Genomic DNA, 25,108 nt, shown 5'->3' with positions numbered 1-25,108 from the left:
CGCTTACCTGCTTCCAATGCGGCCAGCCGGAGTACTTCGTGCAAGGATGTCAGAACCTTCCTCGGGCAGCAACCATGACTCCGGCGCCCATAGTTCCACCCGACGGCTACATCTCAACCCCAACAGGCGGGTCGAGCCACATTAGACATCCGGCCCATATTACAATTTCAGACATCTAAGGGTTCGAGGGTTATCTCCACCTAGCAAGGCACACACATTGACACCAGGCAACGAAATTGTGTTACACAGCGGTGGCCTAGCTCGGGGACACAGTGGAGGAAATTGGCGCATTGAGTGATCACGGCGGCTGCGGGTTCTTCAGCAGTGTCTGGCTCTTTTCAGGGAAATGAGGTTTGTGTATTGGTGGAGATGGGACCCTCGGCCACCATTTTTTCCGATGTCATTTTCCAATTGTTGCTGATGTCTGAACGATGAGTGCGACCTGTTGTAAATGTTTGCGTCGTGGTGAACGGTGGGAGCATGGGTATCATTGGGCAGGTGGAGGCCCTCATCGAAATTGGCGAGGTCGCTGTAGTTGGACCCGTGCTAATCTCAAGGACGCTGGCGGTGCCCTGCCTTTTGGGTACCGATTTTCTGAGAAAAATGGTCGTTAAGATCCTGGTCGATCAGGGTTCTGTGGAAATGCCGTTGGGTCGCAAGTTGTTTTTTTTGGCGTCTCTGCATGTGAGTACAACAGCGAGTGTCATGGTCCAAGCCCTTGCCAGGGACTCGGTGGAAATTCCACCGGGCTCGCAGATGCTTGTACCGTTATGCTATCGCATGCAGTTGGGAAAGGTTGATCCGAAGGCGGACGTCCTTCTGACTCCATCGAACACGGCGACCTGTGGATTGGCGCTGGTAGGCGCACAGATGGTCCTTCGCCTCGACCAGGAGCCGTTCTTACAAGTGCTTAATGTGGGTCCGGGAACGATTGTGGTCCAGGCCGGTATGGTATTGGCTCACGCGACGACCGTATTTTGTGAGAATACTGTGGATGAAACCAGTGGTGTGGTTGGTGTAGTGAAACAGAGTGGATTTTGGAACGGGATGTGGGTATAAGCGCTGTGTCAGGAGAATTCACAGTTATCTTCGGTACAGCGAAGGGAATTACAATCGCTGCTCACAGTCTACAATATTGTAAAAGTACAGAACTCCTGTTATCCGCAATCTTATTACCAGTGACTCCTGTTATCCACACGAGCAGCGTGGCCCAGGAAAACTCAGAGGACACCACGGGGTAACAACAGGATCCATGATATTAGTCGCCCCCCCTCATGATGCTGCATGCGAGCATTCCTGTATATAGAGGAAACTTACAGTAAGCCATTGAACAAGACTTTCAAGCAGACGAGTTATTTTAATGGAAAGTTTAATGGCAAATATATTCATGCAAAGTGTGGTCATTTTATACATTTTCAAATTACTAAAGATAGATTAAGGAGGCCTATGGACAGCAGTTGTTCAAATGTCAACTGTTTAGGAAACCCGTTTTTCAGAAAGTCCTTCAAATTGCTGCGTTCCAAATATGTAAATGTATGATGCGTGTAGAGTATAACAGTAATGCGCATTGCACAGCAGAGCCTCGCTGCACGTCGACGCCACTTTGACTCCGCTTAGTCCCTTCCACAACGAGAGTGCAGCACGTGGGAAAGAGAGAACCAATGCACCCGGGAGCTTAGGCAACGCTCAAAAGCTCCTCAAAGATGTAATTGTCGGGACTGTACAACCGTCTCCTGGTCACATCTCAGCCCAAGCTCGCAATCAGCATGCCAGAACTGACCAAGATAAACACCTACAGGCATTTCTGAAGCATTGGCAACTTTGTCTGAAGGCTAACAACTATTGCGCAAACCTACGGGCCTCAACACTCATCTACAGGACCACGTGCTGTATTAGTGCCGCTGTGTAGCGCACGTGTTATTCAGCTCGTCCCTCCATATCATAGACATGGATCTGTGATGCCGTACCTCAACGACCATTTAGCCGAGCCTGATTGGCGCAAAGCTTATGTTGTATGCCATTGCTTGTATTCTCATTTCTTCGTTGAACAAGGTCGTGCATTTGTACTGGCAGGACGTAGCATCACTAACGTCTTCTCGCTCAAGAAAGTTTATCCTGTTATTGCTTTGAACGAAGTGGTAACGAAATATCAGGCTCTCCTCGCAGAGTGCACATTTAAAAATACAAACCCGGTTTGGACTCATTGTGCTGAGGTAAACCCGCTTAAGGGATTTTTTGTCCACATTTACAATCTAATTTTGCCCGTTTTTTTCATAGCCTGATCACACCAACATTGTGTGCCTTCACCCCTGACTGATTCAAGTACCGTCTTTTATATTGGTCTTCTAGACCACAGTGGAGGGACAGAAAGTACATTTTGACGGCTATCCTAACCTGTACTAAAAAAGAAAGTGGTAATCTCATTGGCTACGAGTCATGGTGTTACGTTTGAAAACAAAGTTGCAATGCATACTGTAGGCTGTTGTACATTTGCAGAATGTAGATTAAAAAAGCACAAGCCATAGCAACACCCATACGCTCATTTTCGTCAATATACACATTTATCTTTACAACATGCCACTTTATGAAATGGTGTTTGACATTTATCGGAATGTCCCATTCAAAAGCAGGCCTAGAGTATAACAAATTTAACTATCGACGATATAGCAGTGGGAAATAGATTAAATGACTGCGAAAGCCTGGGCATCACTACAACAAAGCACAATCATAAGCCTGTTTAGTATACACTGCATTAATTTCATTATTGTTTGTGCTCCATAAGCTCAATAGCAGGATGCAGAATAACGTGGTCCCTATTTTTGTCGCCATGCAACGGGGATGTCTACTTTACCACTCAATAACGGTGCAGCGGTTTTATAATGAAACAAAGCGAGCACGTTGAAAATAAATTACAAAATAGCAAGCACATGTGTGAGACAAAAGGCATGTTACACACATCCGTGTGCGTTCTGTGCTCATGGATTGCATTGAGATTGGTGGTCGAATTTAACTCCTTTATGAAGATGGATGTAGCAGGGGTGGGAGACGATGCTGTAATTTTGGGAGTTGGATATACGTGATTGCAAGGCACATTCTTGATGTCTTCTGGATTAACATCTTTGACGGCCGTTCCAGTTGGTTTTTTACAAGATGCACCAGAGTCGTGTTTTGGGTTTTCTTTCAGCCAATTTACAAAATAGATAATGCTAGCACATTCACAATCCCAGAGGTTGGAAATGCATTGGTGTTTTGTACTGCTTGCGTTACAATGTGAATTACAGGAGATGCCCTTCGCAGCATAATTAACAGAAAAAACAAATCTCCCCCCCCCGCCTTCAAGGTCACCGAGTCCCCTCTCAGCTCGCAAAACTTTGAGTTGCCTTCAGCGTCTCGGTGTTTGCAGGAATCCCAGTCGGAACAGCGGTCAGCTTTTTGCTACTGCAGTCAACAGTTTCAGGCGATGATGTCGTTGCGCTGGAGCAGGTGCAATTGTCACTCTTGCCGACCGCAAGGCAAGCTCTGGGTTGTCCCTGGGCCGAGCAACTCCCGCACCACGCGCCCAGGACGAGCAGCGCCACGATAAACCCCATCGCGGCTCGGCTCGCACGGGACCAACACTCAACAGCTGCAACGACAACATCACGCACACCGCGGTTAAAGGATACAACGCGGCATTGCGGACACAGAAAGTTGTGCGCAGCAGTGTGGGGCCGATCACGTGGGCGATTTTATGTGCTACTAGCAACTTGCCGAATTATAGGAGTTTCACTGCCATGCATTTGAAATGTCCTCTGTGTACAAATATGCGCAGTCTGAGGTCCGTGCGCTTCTGCTTGTAGCAGGCACTCGTGTGGCTTTTTAGTTCCAGCGGTAATGAGAGTTTTGTAATAATGTACCCCTCAAATACAAAATGCAGCTCGGAGCATGGTACGGAAATAATTTAAAGAATCGTGGACATTGTTCCGTCTTAAACTTAGGTTTTTTTTAATAGAAAAAATTATATATATATATAAATCAGGCATAAATTATTGAATGAGGCAACACGAACGTATTTTTGTTGCAAAAACTAAACATTTAAATGTACAACTGCGGCATCATGGAGATAACTTACTATAGACGCCAGTCGTCCGTTTTTATTTATCAAAAATACAATGTGTCATGTTTGCTCGAAGTGTGGTATCTGTGCTGCTATGCAGAATTTATCGTACATTTAATGCAGTCCTCTTCAGCTGCCGTACGCAGTTACGCACTGTACATATTCGAGACTGACTTCATGTAAATTTTAGTTTAGCGTTGATTAAGTGATGCATTTTGTCGACAGTAAATGTAATGTAATACATATAGATTTTAAAGCAGATGATACTGCTGAGCATCTCAATTATGTGTACGAGTCTGAATTCGGTTTTATAAATATCTATAACCGACCTCAGATATAATACAATGTCACAAGGTAGATAAAATGTCCAAGTGAGTACAGCGGTTTAACAAAAAGTTACATGTCTTGTTGGAACAATGCACTTTTAAGAGAAGTTTAATGTTAGGAATTAATTAAACAATTGCACGAGGAAACGTATACTGTTTAATGCTTACATTTAGACAAAATGCAGAACAGGTTATTGGTTGATATAGCATAGTGTAACGCTACGTGGTGTGATATAAAAGTGTTGTTGAATTGAGTCTGTGATAAGGAAAAAAAATTCGTAAATACTAAGAATAATATAAGTCAGTACAACAAGTGATTCGACTTTCAGATGTTCATGGCACACAATTCATAGATTAAAAATGTTTGTGTGGGTTGTTATGTGTTTGTTTAACATGTAGACTTTCGCCTGATGAGTCTGGTTGTAATTGTCGGCAAAACGTCGTACTTGAATTGTAAATGTTGTGGGTTCACTTTCCAACACACCGGTGCGCTGAAATAGTAACTAATTGGCATGTTTTGTTTACGTGTCAAACCTTACTAATTGGCTGTGTCGGGAGGTGGCGGGTTTAACGACACATTTATATTTACACGATCTAACCCAAAAAACCTCTATTATGGATGTTATGTGTTTGTGATTAATGTTCCAAATGAACCCCCTCCCGTGGACACCTTTGGAAATGAGATCTTCCATCTCAAGGGATTATCCATGTAAAATATGTTTTTATAAAAGAGATTGGTGAATAATATGTTTAAAGAAACTGGAAAATTATTTTAGGGTCTTCATAAGTTGAAGTATTGGAACAATACTATAATGGATTTTTTAATGAAAAATGAATCACTGCCCAGCAAAACCCATTCAAAGGTGATAGCATCGAGCAGCTATTAAAGAGGGTACACGTTGAATGCAAGAGACAAGTCAAATGAGGTGTTTGTTACTTTAAAGTTGTCATTCATTACGTGTGCGTTATGCACGCGTCAACCTCACACCCTTAGTAATGAGACTTTCCATCTCAAGGGGTTCTCCAGGTGATATATTTTATACGATTAAAATTTCCAAATAAAAAGATGCAAAACGTTGCCCTTGGACAGGTTGACAAAGGAAAGACAAAACAGCCCAACCATGTGTCCAAAGGGGAGAGGGCCGAAATGAGGGGCAGTGCCTAAAAAGGGAAAGGCGCAGAAGAGACGGGGGGGGGGGGCATGATCAGGCAAAAGGCAGTGCCTAAGAAGCAATGGAGGTGGGACATAAACAGAAAGGAGGAAGGGACAGGGTTTAGAAATGTTGAACTCCCTTATGATTTAAGGCAATATGTGCATCAGACAGTTATACCCTTAGGTTCCGTAGATGCAGTCATAGGTCAACTAATAATGTAATTTTTGCTAGACTTTATTTTTCCAAGATGGTTTAACAAAGATTGCCACCCGTCTGGGTTAACAGGGGTTTTGACCAAGGCAGTACGAGAATAGGCATCCGTGTTTCGGGTGGCAAGAATTGATTTGTACCGAGATCTGAATTGAGCTGGGGGGCATGGTGTACTTGGTGACATCGTGTTTGTTGGGGCTAATTTGATGGTACAGGCTCGTGGCGAGTGCTTTTTGGGCTGCCCTGGTGTGGCATCAACACAGGATCGCCTTAGAGGAGTTAGCACATGTGGATGGTACTGTGTTAAACTGTCTTACAAGATTTATAGACCACTGGCTGACTGAAAAATGTCTGGTTTTGCGATGTGTAAGGGTAACTTGGGACTGCCAAAAATTAGGAAGAGACCTTCATTCTGGGATGGAACCACAATTTGAAATGTCATTAAGAGTTGCTGCTCGCTAAAGCAAATGTTTGGCATTATGAATGAATCCACGTTTCTTGAGGACACAAGTGCAATATTGGAGTGAAAGGAGTCTGAGTAACAGAGAGCTTTGGTGACTATAATGGCACAAAGGGAATATATCAGCATTCTGTAAATGGCATCGAGAATGTACACAAATAACAATGCAATGCAAAAGTGAATATTCAACTCAAAGTATTGCCGTAATTAACAGCACAAAACCACTTGGACTTAATTAGTGAGTAGATTCAGACATGATCAATCCACTGCTGGATTTTTTTTTTCCAAACCATCTGCCAGTCTTCATGTTTTTGCGTGGCATAACCCACCGAACACATTTTACAGCGATTCAAATCTAACATTTATTATGTCCTATCGAAATGTCAATAGGCTAAAGCAGCCAAACAAGTAAAATACAAATATTCCATAGGCCTGTTTTAAAGAAGAAAAATATCCAATTATCAAAGAACATTTCATCGGAAACATTCTGTAACAAAAAAAAGCAATTAAATTAACACAGCCGGTATATTTTTTTCTTTCAAACTTAAACTTTCCTGTCAAGAGAATCTCAATTGAGAACTCTTCCAGAAACGAGTCCTGGGAATCCAAAGGCTTTCCTGGGTAAATTGCGTTATAAATGTCGTGGCAAATACACCACAATGTTATCTGCGAACCAACACAAAACCACAAATGGACAACTACACACAACTGAACAGAAAAAAAAAATTACTCAATTATTTGGTGGGCGTTGGCAATCGTGCGCAAGCACACATTTATAGAAAGGAAAAAATATGTAATCAGTGACGTTTTGGGCAGTGGGCCTTCTTCATAGCACAGAGATAGGCAGTCCAGAGACAGAGGGGATAAGCGTTGGAGGGGCTAATAAGAATATTGATTTGACATTCAACCACCGGCATGACTGCATCGACTTGCTCAGCTCTCATTGCCCTTAACATGATATTCTCATTGAATTCGCTCATGTACTTTTACATGCTTTTCTCATTAACTTTAACATGCTACTCTTTGTTACACATAAACTGACATTAACTTGCTAATTTTTTCATTAACTTTTACATGCTTCTCTCATTAAAACACATATTCTCTCTCTCTCCCGAGCCGTTCTAATGCTAAGTTCATTAACTTTAACATACCACGCTATTTATGACACATAGACTGACATCGACTTGCTCATCTCTCATTGACTTGAACATGATATTCTCATTAACTTCGCTCATTGACTTTGACATGCTTTTCTCATCAACTTTAACATGCTACTCTTGGTTACACATAGACTGACATTAACTTGCTAATTTTTTCATTAACTTTTACATGCTTTTCTCATCAAAATACATATGCTAATCCTACATGCAAATCTGAGCTCTTATGCGCTATGGAAGCTCATTAACTTTTGCACTATAATCCAACATGCTAATCTAAGTTCATTTCCTTTAACATGCCACGCTATTTATTACATTTACACAATAATACCCCATTAACACTACTTCGGCTACCTTTGTTCTCAAAAACGTATATAAACTCTTGCTGGTAACAGCTTCTCTTCACAAGGCAGCAGACATCGTGCTGCTCGCAGCAGACATCGCGGCTATCGCGATTTTCACCTGAAGACGATGGCTTGTGTTGCTATCGAAACATCGTGATTTGTTTTGTTTTATTTCTACCTACGTGACTTTACCGAAAGAACCAAAGAGTAGGGCTAATAAGAACTAAATTTTTTAAAAATATATTTAAATTGGCACGTGAATTAGTTACCCATCTTTCGTTATTGACTGACAAACGATTCAATAATCAAGAGGGTTTATTAAAAAAAACTCGTGTATTAAAAGTAACTTTTTTTAGTTATTGGCAATATTGCATTATGGGTAGACTTGTAGAGAGGTCAATGGATAATCCACTTGGGGATGTTGCAAATCCTGGGCGCAATCATCATTTCAATGGGGTTAGAGAAGCTCTGAAGAAATTTAAGATTGAAATGGATCAAGAGGCTTGCAACTGTTTACGAGGAGAATACAAAAAACTGTTTTGTTTGAGTTATTATTCAATTGGAACAACCGAATTCACGATGATTAATCTTTAACCATTTTAAAAGGGTAGATTGGCAGATATCTGGCCTTCGAAAACGCGGAAAAAACTCACCGCAGGGCACGCCCAGTTCGCTCTGGGATGTTTAAAAAATACTTTAATGTTTAGTGCAGGTGTAATGCGGTTGTAAACGGCCCTTCTGAGGTGCCGTCAGGGGGGGAGGAGTTAGGTCACGTGGGGGGAGAGGGGTTGAGTATAGAAGGAGGGGAACCGGAAGAGCAGGGGGAGTGACGGGGAACCAGGAACAGAGGAAGGCCACGAAGGGCGAAGCGGGGTGTGGCGAGATCGCCACGAACACGGGGGGAGCGAGGATCGGCACCGTTGGCCAGCGGTGACCGACCCGAAGCAGCGAGGAGGCTGCAGTCAGCAGCGGGGCTGCACAGAGAGAGTGGGCAGCGGGTCTGCATACAGTGACAGCCAGAGGGTCTGCACATAGGGGTAGCAGCAAGTCTGCAGGGAGGAGGTTACAGTAGATGAAGCAGAGAGTCAGAGGGGTGAGGAAGCTATAATAGCAGTGAATAGCCGGGGGCTACAAATACAGGAGTTATAACAGAGTGCCGTGTGGGTAAAGACGTGAACCTGAATAAAGACACGAAGACAGAAAGAAGTGTTCGAGTCCTTTTATTACACTGGAGTCAGAAGTGAAACGGCATGGCGAAACAACTGAGGAAGAAGAATATCCCATCTCCGGCGTCGGCTTCATCATCGGACGACGACGATCTTCCTCCTGAGGTCGGCTTCACTTCGGCGGAGGGAGAGATCCGTGAGGGCCCGGGTGTGGAGGAGGTTGCCGCTGCGCCCGACCCATCTGCGTTGAAGGACGAAGATTTAAGATGGACCCGGATGGCGGAGCAACTGGCGACCCTAAAAACCGTCATCACGGAGTTGTATGACCTTGTCACGCCAAGGGCGGCGTTGGAAGGTGATGGTGGTGATCGGCAGGAGCCCGGGTCGTCTTCGATGGCGCCGACATCGACCACGCGGCGTGAAGACGCCATCTTGGGCGTGGCGCACCACGGAAGGCGGGAAGCCGCCATCTTGGGGCCGCCACGAAGATCGTCCGCCATCTTGGCGACACCGCGTTGCGACGCCTTGCTGAACTTGCCGCCGGAAGAGTCGGTGACGGACGGAAGCAGGCCAAGGAGCCGCAGTCGTCACCTTACAACTGTTAAGGAGTTCTCCATCGGGGGCGATTGGAGTGCGTTCGCTTGTCGATTTTTGGCGGCGGTACGAACGGCAAGGTGGACGGACGCCGAGGCGCTGGAGGTGCTTCCGACTCTCCTTGACGATGAGTCTGTTCGTTTTTTTCGCTCTATAAAAGCTGCGAAGAAGAAAACATTGCGTGGAGTGTTCGACGAAATGGCGGACGCGTACGAGCCACCGGATGACGCCCATCGCCGCTTCGTGCAGCGGCAACGCGCACCGGAGGAGTCGCCTGTAGCGTACAGGGGCGCCGTGCTGGAACTCGCGATGGCCGCTTACCCGGAGACGGAGCCTGACCTGCTGGAACCTCTCATCTTGGGGAAGATGTTGGAGTTATCCCGGGATCTGGGCATTCCTATGCCGGCTTGCGGTCACGAGAAACTCACGTCCCGGACCGCGGCTAAGTGTTTGGACGCCCAGTTCAATCTCCGCCGCTGGAAACAAGTCACGGCGTGGACGGGCGGTCCTGTCGTCGATGGGGGGGCCGTAGGGTGGGACCCTACAAAGGCCGTGTACGTGCCGGATGCGACCGGCCCAAAGGAGCTGTCGGCCGCCTCCACTCCGTGGCCGGCTCGAAGCGAGCCGGGGCCGCGGGCTCCGCCGCCGGCGCGGCCACGTCGGGACGGGGTGCCTGCTGCGCGCCGACCCGACGTCGACTGTTTCCGCTGCGGCCGTCGGGGCCACTATGCCAGGGACTGCTGGGCCCGGGTTCCGGGGCCGCCCCAGCAGGAGGCCTCGATCGCGGACGTCCCAAAGAAAGACCCTCCGGCACAGGCAAGTCGGTGCGCACCAGACACCCGGCAAGGCCTGACACCTCACTCATCGCCGTTGTTGTGCGACGCGGATGTTCTAAAATATGGGAGGCCAGTATCTGCGCCTTGTCGCTCGATAACGCAGTGGCGTAAGTTGGCTCGGCGGGTTGTCGCGGCCGCTACAGGTTCGTCCACTGTACCGGGGTCGATCCAAGGGGTGGACGTGCGTATTTTGGTGGATTCCGGGGCGTCCGCGACCATTATTTCGGATGTCATATTCCATCTTTTGAACATCCCACCGGGGGCCGTGAGGCCGGCTTACGCTTCCTGCATCGCTGCGAACGGGGGTAGTATGGGCATCGTGGGACAGGTGGACGCTAATATTTCTATCGGGGGGGTCTCGGCCTCGGGCGTTGTGTTAATTTCGAGGTCCCTGGCGGTTCCTTGCTTGTTGGGCACGGATTTTTTGGCTAAGATGCCCATTTTAATTAGAATCAATGAAAATTGCATTGAACTGCCAGGGGGCCGCAAATTGGCGTTTTTACAGTCCACCTGGGGGCGACCGGCTCCGGTTGCCCAGGTGCAGGCGTTATCGGAAGTTTCAGTTGATATTCCACCTGGCTCGCAGATGCTCATTCCCCTACGATACCGGAAGCCGGTTCCGGGTCGGCAGAGTGCTTGTGGAATTTTGCTGTCGCCGTCCGCCGCTGTTACGGGCGGATTGGCACTGGTGGGGGCGCAAACCATTGTCCGTCCGGATCAGCGCCCGTTTTTGCAGGTGTTAAATGCGACTTCTGAAAGCGTGTGTGTGCCGGCTGGTACCGTTGTGGCACACGCCACTACGGCGTTTACGGCTCAGAGTGACATTCCGGACGGGGGGCTGGTGGGTGGTGTTTCACACGACGGAGGGGTGGACGATCGTTGGATCGCCGAATTATGTGCGGAAAATTCGGCCCTTTCCGCTGAGCAGCGTTGTGCGATTCATAAATTATTAGCGAGCTATTCCGATGTGTTTAGCTCGGACGATTTGGACTTGGGACGCACCTCGCTGCTCTCTCATCACATCGAAACGGGGGACGCGGCCCCTATCCGCTTGAACTCGCGTCGGATGAGTCCGGCTGAGCGTGAGCACGTTCGAGGGGCAGTGGAAGACATGTTGAAAGCGGATATTATATCTCCGTCTAATAGCCCGTGGGGTGCGCCTGTCGTGTTGGTTAAAAAGAAAGATGGTAAATTACGATTTTGTGTGGATTTTCGGAAGTTAAATAAAGTGTCGGTGGCAGATGCGTATCCCCTGCCGCGTATGGACGATTCTCTCGACGCCTTGTCAGGGGCTAAGTTTTTTTCAACGCTAGATCTCTCTTCGGGCTTCTGGCAGCTTCCCCTTGACGAGCCCTCGCGGGAAAAGACAGCGTTCCGTACGCCGCAGGGGTTGTTCCAATTTAACTGTCTGCCGATGGGGTTGAATGCAGCCCCTGCCACCTTTCAGAGATTGATGGAGTTGGTATTGACGGGGTTGCAGTGGGAGACATGTCTCATTTATTTAGATGATATTATTGTCTTCAGCCGCACATTTGATGAGCATTTATTGCGGTTGGAGGCCGTTTTTGCCAGAATGCGTTCTGCTAATTTGAAATTCAAGCCTAAGAAATGTCATCTACTGCAACGTTCCGTTCGATACTTGGGACATATTGTTAGTGCGGACGGGGTGGCCACGGATCCAGAGAAAACTGCGTGTGTCCGGGATTGGGCAACCCCCGCCACGGTGGGTGATGTGCGTCGGTTTTTGGGGTTCGCCTCATATTACCGGAGGTTTGTTCCGAATTTCGCTACTATCGCCAGGCCTTTGCATCTCCTTACTGGGAAGGGGCACAAATTTGTGTGGGGACCGCCGGAGGAGGCGGCGTTTCGGAGCCTGCGCGACCTACTGGCTACTGCGCCGACGTTGGATTATCCGGATTTTGAACATCCCTTCATTCTGGATACTGATGCGAGTGACACCGGGATTGGGGCGGTGTTGTCCCAGTCAAAAGGTGGTGTTGAGCGTGTGGTGGCGTACGGGAGTCGGGTTTTGTCTCCCGCGGAAACTCGTTACTGCGTCACTCGCAGGGAACTTTTGGCTATTGTGTATTTTCTCCGCCAATTTCGACCGTATCTGTACGGTCGGTCGTTTATTGTCCGAACGGACCATGCGGCCTTGCAGTACGCTCTTAAGATGGACCAGCCATCCGGACAATTGGCGAGATGGCTGGACACGTTGCAAGAATTCTCCTTCCAAATTCACCATCGGAAGGGTGTGCGTCACGCTAACGCGGACGCACTGTCCAGGTTGCCGCAACAATCCCCTTGTGCGTGTGCGTCGGGGACGCATAGGTGTGGACCGGCTCAGCCCCCCCCTCAACCTGTCGCGCGGGCAGTGGATGTTCTCGAACCTCCGCTTACACCGGGACCGGTTGAAGGGGGACCGGCTGACGGGATTTTGCGTCTTCCAAGGTCTGTGTGGATTCGGGAGCAAATGTTGGACGATTCTTTGGTGTCGTTACGGAAACGAACGGAGAAGGCGGGTAAGGAAGTCGGTGCGGGTGGTAATTCGGAAACTGCTCTCCGAGATGGGTTACTGATGTGGAGGGAAGGGATACAGGAACACTGGCGTCTCGTTGTGCCTGCGTCATTGCGCTATGAGTTGATTCGATCTTTGCACTGTGACACACTTTTACACCTGGGGGTGCAGAAAACCCTATTGACGCTGCAACGAGACTATTATTGGCACGGCATGACGACGGATGTCGTCGGTCACGTTCGCGCGTGTCCCGATTGTGCCCGCCGTAAGCCGCCTAAACATCCATATGTTCCGCCGATACAATCGATTAAAGTATCTCGGGTTAATGAGTTGGTGGCGTTAGATATTTTGGGACCCTTTCCGCCATCAGCTAAAGGGAATAAGTATTTACCGGTGGGGGTGGAGTACCTCTCTCGCTGGCCGATGGCCTGGCCCTTGCCTGACCAGTCAGCGGCGTCTATCACGGACGCCTTTCTATTTGGGTATGTAATGGACAAAGGGGCTCCGGAGAGGCTCCTTACGGATCAGGGACGTAACTTTTCGTCTAAATTGTTGGGGGAGGTGTGTGCGGCTCTTGGAACTAAAAAGATACGGACGTCCCCCTACCACCCGCAAACGGATGGTATGGTGGAACGGTTGAATCGGACTCTGTCCGCCATGCTGTGCCATACAGTCGGGGAAAACCAATCTGATTGGGATTTGCATATCCCTGGGGTGCTTTCGGCGTATCGCATGACGCCGCACGCGGCTACTGGATACTCGCCGTTTTTCCTTATGTACGGCCGTGAGAACGTGCCGCCGATTCATGACCAGTTGGGAACCGGTGCGAGGGGGCCTGTTAAGCCTCTTCCTGAGTATATTAAGGACAACGTTCGGCGTGTCGCTGAGGCGAGGGAAAATGCCCGCATGGCTACTGCCAAGGCTCAGGCCAGGAATGAGCGGTGTGCCCGACGTTCAAAGGGGGAGTGTCCCTGGAAAAAGGGGGACCTGGCCTGGCTTCATTGCGCACAGGTGCGGCCAGGTACATCTCCTAAATTACATCGACCTTGGCAGGGTCCGGTCCGCCTCATTGAGGTTCCCAACCCACAGTCGGCGCGTGTTCAGGTTGGTGCACGGCGTTGGTTCGTGCACACGTCCCGGTTGAAGCCATACATTGCCCCACGGCCGGATGCGTCATCTCCCCAAGTTGCCTTGCCGGGGTCTGTTGCTGCCGACTCGCCCTTGCCTGTGTCTGCTGACCTTGCGAGAGCGCCTGTCGTACCCTTCACAGACAAGCCGGCCGTGACAGCGCAGGGAGGAGGACCTTCCGCTTGTGGGACGCCGACCGGAGCCACAGAACCCACGGGACCTGCAGCTCTTCCTATCCCTCCGCGGAGGCGAGTACGGGATGTTTCTGGACGCGAGCGGGACAGTGGCGGGCCTCCAATGGCGACGGAAGAACTTGCGCCCGTCGCCCCTAAAACCCTTCCACGTTCCCGCTCGGCGGGTGGGCCGCCGACCGTCCGGGACGGCCCGGCTACCCGTACTCGCTCGAAATCCCTCACGTTTCGTTAGATTGTGTTGTGTTGTGTTATTGTTATAATGTTCTTCAATGCTTCGTGTCTTTTTGCGTGTTGGCCCTTTACACCCGCATTGCTTTTCAGGTTGCAATTCAGCCGAGGTCGGCTGGATTTTCTTTAGGGGGGAGGGTGATGTAATGCGGTTGTAAACGGCCCTTCTGAGGTGCCGTCAGGGGGGGAGGAGTTAGGTCACGTGGGGGGAGAGGGGTTGAGTATAGAAGGAGGGGAACCGGAAGAGCAGGGGGAGTGACGGGGAACCAGGAACAGAGGAAGGCCACGAAGGGCGAAGCGGGGTGTGGCGAGATCGCCACGAACACGGGGGGAGCGAGGATCGGCACCGTTGGCCAGCGGTGACCGACCCGAAGCAGCGAGGAGGCTGCAGTCAGCAGCGGGGCTGCACAGAGAGAGTGGGCAGCGGGTCTGCATACAGTGACAGCCAGAGGGTCTGCACATAGGGGTAGCAGCAAGTCTGCAGGGAGGAGGTTACAGTAGATGAAGCAGAGAGTCAGAGGGGTGAGGAAGCTATAATAGCAGTGAATAGCCGGGGGCTACAAATACAGGAGTTATAACAGAGTGCCGTGTGGGTAAAGACGTGAACCTGAATAAAGACACGAAGACAGAAAGAAGTGTTCGAGTCCTTTTATTACACAGGGACAGATATGTAAAGGAGGCCTATTGTCCGCTTAGTTATTTTGTTTATTGTATTCTCCACAACGACTCTATTGATTATTTTGCGTTACGTGTTTATAAAGTTTGGTGCCGAAAAAGGACCCATATCGAACATCGAGGTTCCTTGCCTGTAAATATTTTGGCAGTTCACCAGCATTGGTTTAAACAAGGCTAACTGCCGACCAGACACTATGTCAAAACCAGTCCGAAGTTTGCTTGGATTGCAACAATACTGCCGAAATTATTCACCCCCAGAAGCCTGCGTAGCTGACAAAAAGGGTTGATTTTAATTTTATTTTATTCAGAGGGCCCAATATTATAAAGAGGCATATGTACATTGAACTTCTTTCGCACCGTACGTAACCAAGTGGGCTATTCGGAGGTAAATATTATAACGGTCTGCTCCGTTATTGTATTTCTGTAGGATTTTTTGGGTAATCAGTGTTTCATGCTAATCAATGTTCGTGTTACTGTATTGTTACTAGTTTATTTTCAGCATTACTTTAATTGTTTTCGTTTTATAGTTGTAATTTCGTCTAAAAGTATTATTGCAGTATCGTCGTGACTGTATTTTAGTGTTAGAATTAAAGATTTACAGCTGAGAGTATTGTTAACGTAGCATCATACAGTAGAATTGCATTTTAAGCATGCCATAGCGTATAATGCTTGTTAGCAGGTCTTTGCAGCATACGGTTATGGCCGTAGGAATAGCCTCTAGAGTTTTCACGGCATTCATGTTAGTGTTACCGTATTGCAATAGATCACATTTAGCCTTTTTGCTTCAGACAATGTTCAGGTTAGAATGGACTTACGAATGTGTTAGTCTTGTTAATTGTATTGCGTTGTTATTGTTGTTGCGTTTCAGTCCTTGCTAGTATGAAGGTATTATACGTATCCCTCGATTTACAAAAGGGATGCGTTCTTTAAAAAAAAACACGCATGAAACTAAATTTCGTAAATTGGAATGTCTTTTCCCATTAATTTAATACTAAACATTAGGGATGTGTGTAGGCCAGTCATTGCAACTCTACTCATAACCTAAAAATATACACCTTTGTCACTTTTCACAGCACAAAAATTATAATAAAGTACATGGATATTTGAAACGATTGAATAACTAATCTAGAACAATAACAATTAACCTTTTCAGGGAAGTCACCAAAAGATATTCTGCATGTTGGAATGACTAGAGAGGCGATGTGGAGGCGTTACTGTTGAATTGCAGGAACGCCGTGAAGCACTCATGAATGGGTGACGTCGTACTCTCCCGGGTGGCTTCTTGTTTGATGATCTCATAGTACGTGCCGTGTTAATCGAAAAGTGTCCATAATTTGTCAATTGTGTTCAGGTGAGATTTCGTAAATCGAAGGCTGCCTGTACTGCCCTCTTGGACCTATTTTACTATATTGTAATCGTGTTTCAAGGTCACACGTGGACATTGGTTATATATTTCCATGTTTTATGCAAATGGAATGCACTTTCTACGCTACTTTTGTTTAATTAATAGCAACCTGCAAAAATGAAAATATTAATTGCGTATATATCTAGTTTCATTAGTTTCAGCTTTGACATGGGCAAAAGTAATGTTCACCGAATAGCAAAGCCTGATCTGACAAGAACGCCTCTCAATCCGGGAAACAACGTATGTTAGGGAATTTACCGTTATTATCAAACTAAAGCTCATGTCGACATCCCTCAGTTTCATCCATACATCGCTGGAGGGACAGACACAGCCCGGTCACATGACCACAGGCAGCTATCACAAGTGGAGTTTGCATGTGCTTAAGCAATGCTAATAAAATGAAGCACTCTCAGAAGGAATTGAAGTAGGGATGTATACAAAAAAATAAGTGGAGACAGATATATGCAGGTATATTGTTCGCTTGTTACTTATATTCTCCACAACAATGCTCATGATTATTTAGTATTAGGAACAAGTTGGTAAGACGCCCATTACACTTCAACGTGGCTTTTGATGATTAAACTTAGAATATAATAACGTGATGGTCAATGCTGTAAGCGGCACAATAAGTCACTTTCGTATTTCAACATTTACAAAGACGGGACAAAAATCTATTCGCAGGCAAACACAAGTCAGTTATCTTAAACAACAACAACAACAAATCTCGTTCAGGAGGCAAGATAATTTTAAATAGAGATTCACAGCGGCAGAGGCTAGCTGATGGGCAAGATGTCACCACTACATAATTAAATAACTAGCACTGTAAAATTACAGTGCGGTGAAAGTCAAGGGCAAATTAAAAGAAACAAACACCAGAATACAAAAAACCATGATGCAGAACATGTGAGCAATGAACAAGGATGCACATCATATTAAAAAATATAAAATAAATAAACCTCTTTAAAACTCAAGAAATGTATAGGAACAGTATTGAGAGCAAACCACCAACGTGATTGACAATGTCATAATAAATAGTGGGGCATAAAGGCAGCACAAGGGACATTGGTAACTGGGAAATTACACAAACTAAATTAAACTCAAAACTAGTGTTTATTTCACCAGGTAAGGCCCACTGAGCTAAATAGTTATTTTTATAATCTACCTGGCCACAAATAATAGCTCAATGAAGTGGCTTATCGCGTAGAGATGTATAGCAGCCAAATACTCTAAACGCGCGTTTCTAAATGTGGAGGAAAAAACTGGAGGGCCCAGAGAAAAATCCACGCATCCACGGGGAAACCATATAAACTCCAAATATACAGGAGTCAGGGTTGGGATCGCACCTACGACCTCCTGCATACAAGGCGAGGCAGTTAACATCACACCACCATGACACATGGAAGCTAGAAGAGCACAAGATGGAATAATGACACATGGGAGACAGAATCTTAAATCTAGTCGAGGAATATCACAGATATCCACAGAAAGAAGGTTCTAATTCCATTAGGTGGATGATCATTTCTCAGATGAAGATGATGACGTATCCGATATTACACTGGAGGTAAACTTTGTTCAAATCCAGCCGCCTTAAACAGCAATCTTCTAACACTAGAACGGACTTTGTTAGTCTTTTGGAAATGGTGCGTGCAATCCAAAAACAAGAGAGATCGTGCGCGTGCATGGCTTCTGTCACAGTTTCCAACGTGCATTTCTTCGGAAGTGTTTAATTTACGATAACGCACAATAAGATCGCGTGACGGGCGATTGCCGCAGTTTTACGTCACGTGTACGGGCTTAATCAGGAGGGCAGGGCGAGGCGCGGGTTTGACTTGCGATGTCGCGATGTGACACGGCCCAACGGTTGCGCGTTCGCCACTCGATGCAGAGGTCCGTGGTTCAAAACTGGTAGGCCTCCCTGGTTAGCACTACATGCCGTCTACATCACAGTGGATGCGATACATCCGGACATTATTTGAAACGGGTAAGACAATGTGTGCCGAATTTGAGAAATGTCCCCAGAAATGACTCGATTAGGATCACACGTCACAATTATCGCCTCCCCACTGCCAAACAAATGCCCACTCGTAGGCCAGGCACAGTCACATCGTGCCCCCCACAGGGGCAGCCACGACTGAATAGAAGTAACTTAACGCATATGTGCAGCATATAATCAGAAATGTATTATTAAATCAGGGAGGGAAGGTGCACACATCTTCACAGCGTTGGTTCTTATATCCCAAGTTTTGGGATGAACCTTTTGTCAATTTGGTCGGTTTTCTCTACGGTGAGTCAATATTAATGATATCTTACACCTGGATTTGTTCATATCGGGTCATCTCTATGCAAGTTATCGTGTCCCTGTTGTACAGGCAGAACAAGAGATGTAATGCAATTGCGCTGTCGGCTTTACATGGAAAGTACCGATGAAAAGCATGCCGTGCAACAAAATATCAATCGACCTCATCCATACACCTCCACTATTATAAATAACCTACGGCGTGTGTAATGGGGGGTTTTGATCATATACTCGGGAGGAGCCAGGCCCTGTTATCACTTGCCACAGCCTTGGATGGGAATAAAATAAAACATAATGGTAATAAAAGTAAAATTTTAGATCGCGTCATTTGTGCAAATTCCAACTCAAATGCTGCAGAATTTGTAAAATCGCAGTTTCCATGCGGAGGCGTGGGGAACCACAGATAAGCGGGAAGACAGCCAGAACTGGCGCTACCAATAATGATTGCCAAAGCTCTGCGATCCTATATTGGGATGTTTGGGGGAGAAAACCGGAGTTCCTGGAGAAAGCCACACGTGCGAGGGGTAACACTCAATCACCATACAGATGGAAATTCATCCATTTGCTCTACTGCCATCATACCCTGGCAAGCCAGGAGATGCTGACCTTGTCCTAGGGTTGGGTTTTTCATGGATGTGTTCGATCCACAAACTCAAACCTCGACAGTGCCTGGGAACGATTGGAATTGTGCAGCCTAACCTGACCACGTGGTCAGATGCTACCCTCCCTTATCTGCAAAAGTGCTGACCTTGTGGGGAGGGGATGGCGACTGCAAGGGTCCTTCTGAAAAACACACATTTGTACATTTCCCCAGGACCGTTCAGTATAAGTGACCACTCACATTTTGAAGAAATGCACTGAAATTAATTGTATTGCTTACTAGTAAATATTAATCACCAGCATCCATTAATCACTTTATGAAATTATAATTATTATGATCACTCCACTGTTGGATGAAGGTCTCCCCAGGTCACCTCCAAATCTTACGATGCAATAAACGACCCAGAACCCACACACGGAGCCGATTGCATCGCTCCACTTCCTCAGTGGTCGCCCTCTCCAATGCGTTCCATTCCCTTGGCTGCCACTTCGTTAGTCCTGTCTCTCGCTATAATGCCAACCATACCCTTCTCGATGCTTCTTTGTACACTTTTCAGGTTTTTCTTCATTCACGGTCCATGTTTATGATCAGGATGTAATAGCAGATAATAAGCACTGGTTCAAAAGTTATTATTTTTGCTGGTTCACCTCTGTATTGAATCGACTTGGTCGTGGTCCACCTTCAATGTTTTCCCAGAGATATCCCGATAGATTTTAGTGAACTTGTTTTTTTTTACATTTGAATATGATGTTGTTGTAAATGTGTGCAAGTAATTTTGTGATGCTGACGATTCCTTTTGACAACGACAAGACGCTGCTGCCGTCGGTTCATGTTGGTGAAAATACAGATGCAGACTGTGTTGAAAAAACAAAGATCTTAAACATTCCTCTACATGAATACATTTTTACAGGAGCTTAAAACAAATAATGTGAAAAGGAAGGTGGTATTATTTTAGGATATCCCTCAAACAGGAATAAACAGTTTGTAATTAAATAATATTCACCATTCAACAGCAATGACATGGACTGTATTCATGTAAAAAATATATAAACAAAATCTACTCCCCTATTGCAGTTTGCTGGGTAAGACCTTAGTCTTGAATTAATGCCCTCAATAAACGAATTGTTTAAGTTAATATATAACAAAAAAATACCGGAAATATAATCAGGAAAATGTCATGTTATTCTTACACACAGGGCATGTTTTAATTTAAAAACCGAGTTTGAGTGAAATTCGTTGTACGAAAACCAACAATAGCGTTAAGTTACGTTTTGACCTTATCTTGGTAATATTTCAATTTATTCTCACTTATAGTCAGTAAAATATCAACCAATATACAAGAAACATAGCTAGCATGGACTTACACATGTAGAAGGGTAGTACATTAAGCACATATAATTTGTAGTAGTTCTGAACATAAAGTCTAATTTTATTTTTTATTACAGTGTTAATTACCGATAATCTTCAGAATGATGAAATGTCGCCGACTGTGCTGTCCATGCCAGGCTTGCGCGAGTGTTGGCGCCCGGCGACACGACTCATATAGGCGCGAAAGGTCCACCTACAAAATGGCACCTGATAAGAGATCGTTCTTATTATTTTTTTGAACACTATCTAATCGAGCACATTATAGCCACTTCCTGTTGACTAAATTGCTGGCAGGAAAATGAGCTGGGCCGATAGGTATTATGATAGTAAAAGGCCATGGCAATGCCCCCATGTGCTCAGTTAAGTTGTGTTTTTCTTTTTCAGGAAAGTCAGACTACACATATATGGAGAACTAAACGGTCAGGGAGTGATGCGTTGCCAGAATTTCTTGTACATACTATGGGCAGTCACAGCTGTTGGAATTCAATTGTATTCAATCTAAGGAGCGCATTCCATAGGCGGGGAGCCATGGCACAATAATATATACGGTGGGTCGTCCTTGGGTCAAAGACGCGGCCTCGGGATGCAGAGAATGCCATGATAGGAGGCCCGTAGGTTGCGAAACTGTGCCGCGAAGATTCTATTGGTCACGAATGCATGTCGGTGCAAGCCCTCTTAATTCTTCAAATGTTTACCATATACTTTTTATATAATCTTGATGCAGTTTTTTCAGTTTGGTAAATGTCTTTTTTTTTATAACGGTATGTTTAAATGCTGTTTTATTTAGAACTTTGTTTGCATAAGAGCTTGGATGACTGCATCAATTTCCATTGGGAATACTATAGTTTTTATAATCTAGAAAAAAATTACTTTGTATAACTTGACTCGAGAACATTCTAAGCTGCAGTCTATATTTTGTGTAATAATTCGTATCTATAGCAGCAATACTAATGCATAAAGCAAGATAACAATTAGCGACCTTGTGGATACTAATACATAAAACGATCCACCACCTTCACAAATATGTCAATCCACAATTATTTTTTTTACATATCCCATCAGCCACACCCCAGTACTAGTCACTATTTCGTGTATAAGTAGTAAGAAATTAGTTGTGTATGGATTCAAACAGACGGTAGCAATTTAAAACAGTATTACTCTTAAATTTTTATTGAAAAAACTTTGGAGAAGCCATGAGGAGATGCGACTTTATACTCATTGTAAAAACTCAACATGCAAATATTATACACGATATGATAAAGCATATTACATAAAGATATTTGATTCAGTCTCATAAAATGTATCACATTTTAAAGATTAATATTTATATTATTGAAATGGATAAGGTATATATTGTTGGAATAAATATGCAAACCGTGGCCAGTAGCGTACAGAACTGTATTACAATCTTCAAAACATGTGGTATTTAAAATTATATTACTGTAACTGTACAGGTTTAACGCGTAGGTTTCGGGACCAATATTCTCCAGATGTTTTTGGGTTAGATCGCGTTAAACCCACCACCACCCGCCACAGCCAATTAGTAAGGTTTGTCACGTAAATAGAACATGCATAATGTTCGCTTATTACCATACGAATACCCCAACAGGTAATTGAACCCATTGCAATTTATAGGCACTAATTTATTACACCCATGGCATTCGCATTTGATTAGTTCACAAGTGACGACATCACATTTATCCCTGTATTTAAGAACAAAACAGGAGTATGTCTCCACAAATATGGCTGTCGTCTGATTATACTAGTTGTAATTATTGGCGAAACGTCGTACTCCAACAGTATATGTTGTTGGTTTACTCTCCGACACACAAGTGTGCCTGCATGCAGTGTGAGGGGACTAGTGGCTACGGGAGGTAATGATAGGGAAGTCAGCCTACAGTGCGAATGCACTAGTGGCCACGGGAGGTAATTACATGGGTATCAGTTGTGAGTGCGAAGGGACTGGTGGCTACGGGAATGTTCGAGAAGGGAGCGTGGTCAGGTGACGAAAGAGGACGGTGAAGTCTGCCGGTAGAGCGAGCGTCAAGGGGGGACGTGGCCTCGATTGATATATAAGGGAGATGCATGGGAGACTCTGGGCTGTTGCAGTGGCATCTCCGCCTGATGTCAAGTGAACGTGTCTTCAATAAAGTGCCATCTCAAGTCATTGCACTAGCAGCGAATTGGCATGTTCTGTTTACGTGACAAACCTTACTAACTGGCTATGTCGGGTGGTGGCGGGTTTAACGACACATATGCACGCGATGTAACCGTACAGGTGTTAATTCTCATTCGTATTTTAACATTATTTCGGTCCTGTATTTGTTTAATTCCTGTTGTTAAAGGAGTCGTTGGTCTACGTGTCACAAGAGCCGGGATGTTTCGGTCCATCTGTCCAGAAAGCACCTGCCATGTTCTCACACAAAATGATAAAAAGGCTCAAGGTAAATCAACACAAAACTTGCCACACAACAACGCCGAACCCAAGATCTGTAAAAGTTTGTGGGCAACTTGGCCGAGATATCTAAAGAAACAGGTGGGTGTGTGTGGGAGGAGCCGGCAGCTCCGTGGGATCGTCGCCGAGTGTCGAGAGAGGGCGAGGGAAGGCGCCACCGAGTGGCGAGAGGGCACAAGCAGGCTCCTTGCCACCTTTTTGCAACCACTGCCCAGAGGACAGCTAAATAAAAGTCTATTAAAACCGTGCAGTAGTGTCCTCTCAAAGTTCTGCGCAAATCAATTTCTGCCACCCAAACAGATTCCAATGTCCAAAGTGTTCAGGTACAACCCGGACAGACAACAAAATGCGAGGACGATGGAGCGCCGGTGTTAGGTTAGAGGGCAAGGTGACATGCCGATAGGTCCACATCATAACACATAATTAACGAATCAACTCAGATTCGTCAGTGAGGTTTTGGCGACGTTTTGAGAAATGGCCCTTCTTCATTACACAAAGTGCTCGCCACAAATGAACCACCAATACCTTGCTGATATTGTCAAGGAGCATAAACCATCACGCACACTCTGGTCATCCTCGCAGCGGCTTTTGGCTCGCCATCGAACAAAGACGGTCATTATATCGCGTGCTTTCAGATGCGCTTCTGCGGCTGTCTGGAACGCTCTTCCTTCCAATATTAGGAAGCGTCTGGAGCTATGCACTTTCACATCTGAATTGAAAACGCATTGCTTTAGAACTTTTTTGTTTGTTTGTTGTCCTTCCCCCACACCACCGGTTAGCACGATTGGCTACGTACGGTGCGAAAGGAGTTAAACACGCGGTAAAGTACATGCGCCCATTCCTTATTGTCTTTTAATTACAACTTTTAAAGCGCCGCACAGAATTATCAGCCAGCCTTTTAATGAGTTTTTTTTATTTGGGGAGGAAACCGGAGCACCCGGATAAAACCCACGTGGAGTGAGGAGGAAACATTATATCCCTAAGAGACGGTACCAGGTGGAATCAGGGCCGGATCAAGGCACGGGCTTTAGGGGCTGCAGCCCAGGGACCTCCACCAGCTGGAGGGCCTCTAGAGATTATTTGTGAATGCTGAATTTTATTTGTTGCTAGCCTTGTAAAAATGAATTTTTTTCTTTAACTTTGTTTTCCTTTTGAAAATATTACGGGGGGCCTCACAGTACCTGAAGCCCAGGGGCCTACACAATCTGAATCCGGCCCTGGGTGGAATCCACATTTTCTGTAGACTTCTCTTGGCAAGCCAGGGAACGGCAACCTCATCGATGCCCACGGGAAAGGCGTTTCACCTGTCTGATGCACCAATCCTCGCCTCTCGTGATAGATTACAGGCCATGTATCGCCACCACCGCCCGACCTAAAGCAGTGTCATTGGAAAATTACGTTTTATACAAAGACTGCCTTGTTATTCAATACCATGTGGCAGACAATAACTAAGCAAATACGACTCCACATAGCTTTACCTTCCCATTAGCCACATGACTTACTGGGAGTGCATCATTTAATTGGAATTAGTTTAGCTCAAACAAAACCCTGGACCGATGTCACCATGGTCTCATCGGCAGTCAGGCTTGGTTGACGTAATGCTGAACTGCCAGACGTATATCGGCGACGACCATTCTTCCTTTAAGATACGAGTTCGTTACACTGATTGTGCTATCATTTTGTTGCATTCCCGGTATTAAACCGCATGTAAAAAAAATATCGAATAAATCACTTATCAGTTTTCCGCGCGCGCATAACTGAGAAAAGATGGAATTTGTTTTATAAACTGGACCCACCGCAGAGGTTGCTGGTTCGACTCTATCTCCCGGCGCGGCAACTCCATAATGCAAAGGCCCCACCGGACTTGCGCCACTGCCGGCATTGGGGGGCGTCTCCC

The 25,108-nt window shown here is 46.0% G+C and overlaps 1 pseudogene across 1 annotated transcript; it reads right to left on the bottom strand.

The window, feature by feature from the left end:
- Positions 1-1,361: 1,361 nt before the first annotated feature.
- Positions 1,362-25,062, bottom strand: LOC133350381 (uncharacterized; annotated as a pseudogene). The gene is made up of 4 exons (XR_009756056.1): positions 25,008-25,062; positions 24,516-24,583; positions 20,844-20,963; positions 1,362-3,625 (listed from the first exon to the last, which is right to left on the bottom strand). The product of XR_009756056.1 is annotated as an uncharacterized LOC133350381 (transcript).
- Positions 25,063-25,108: the final 46 nt, after the last annotated feature.

Source organism: Lethenteron reissneri, chromosome 33, assembly GCF_015708825.2.
Source record: "Lethenteron reissneri isolate LAM-NWPU_2019-01 chromosome 33, ASM1570882v1, whole genome shotgun sequence".
Taxonomy (NCBI): Eukaryota; Metazoa; Chordata; class Hyperoartia; order Petromyzontiformes; family Petromyzontidae; genus Lethenteron; species Lethenteron reissneri.
This window is presented reverse-complemented; position numbering and strand designations above follow the sequence as displayed.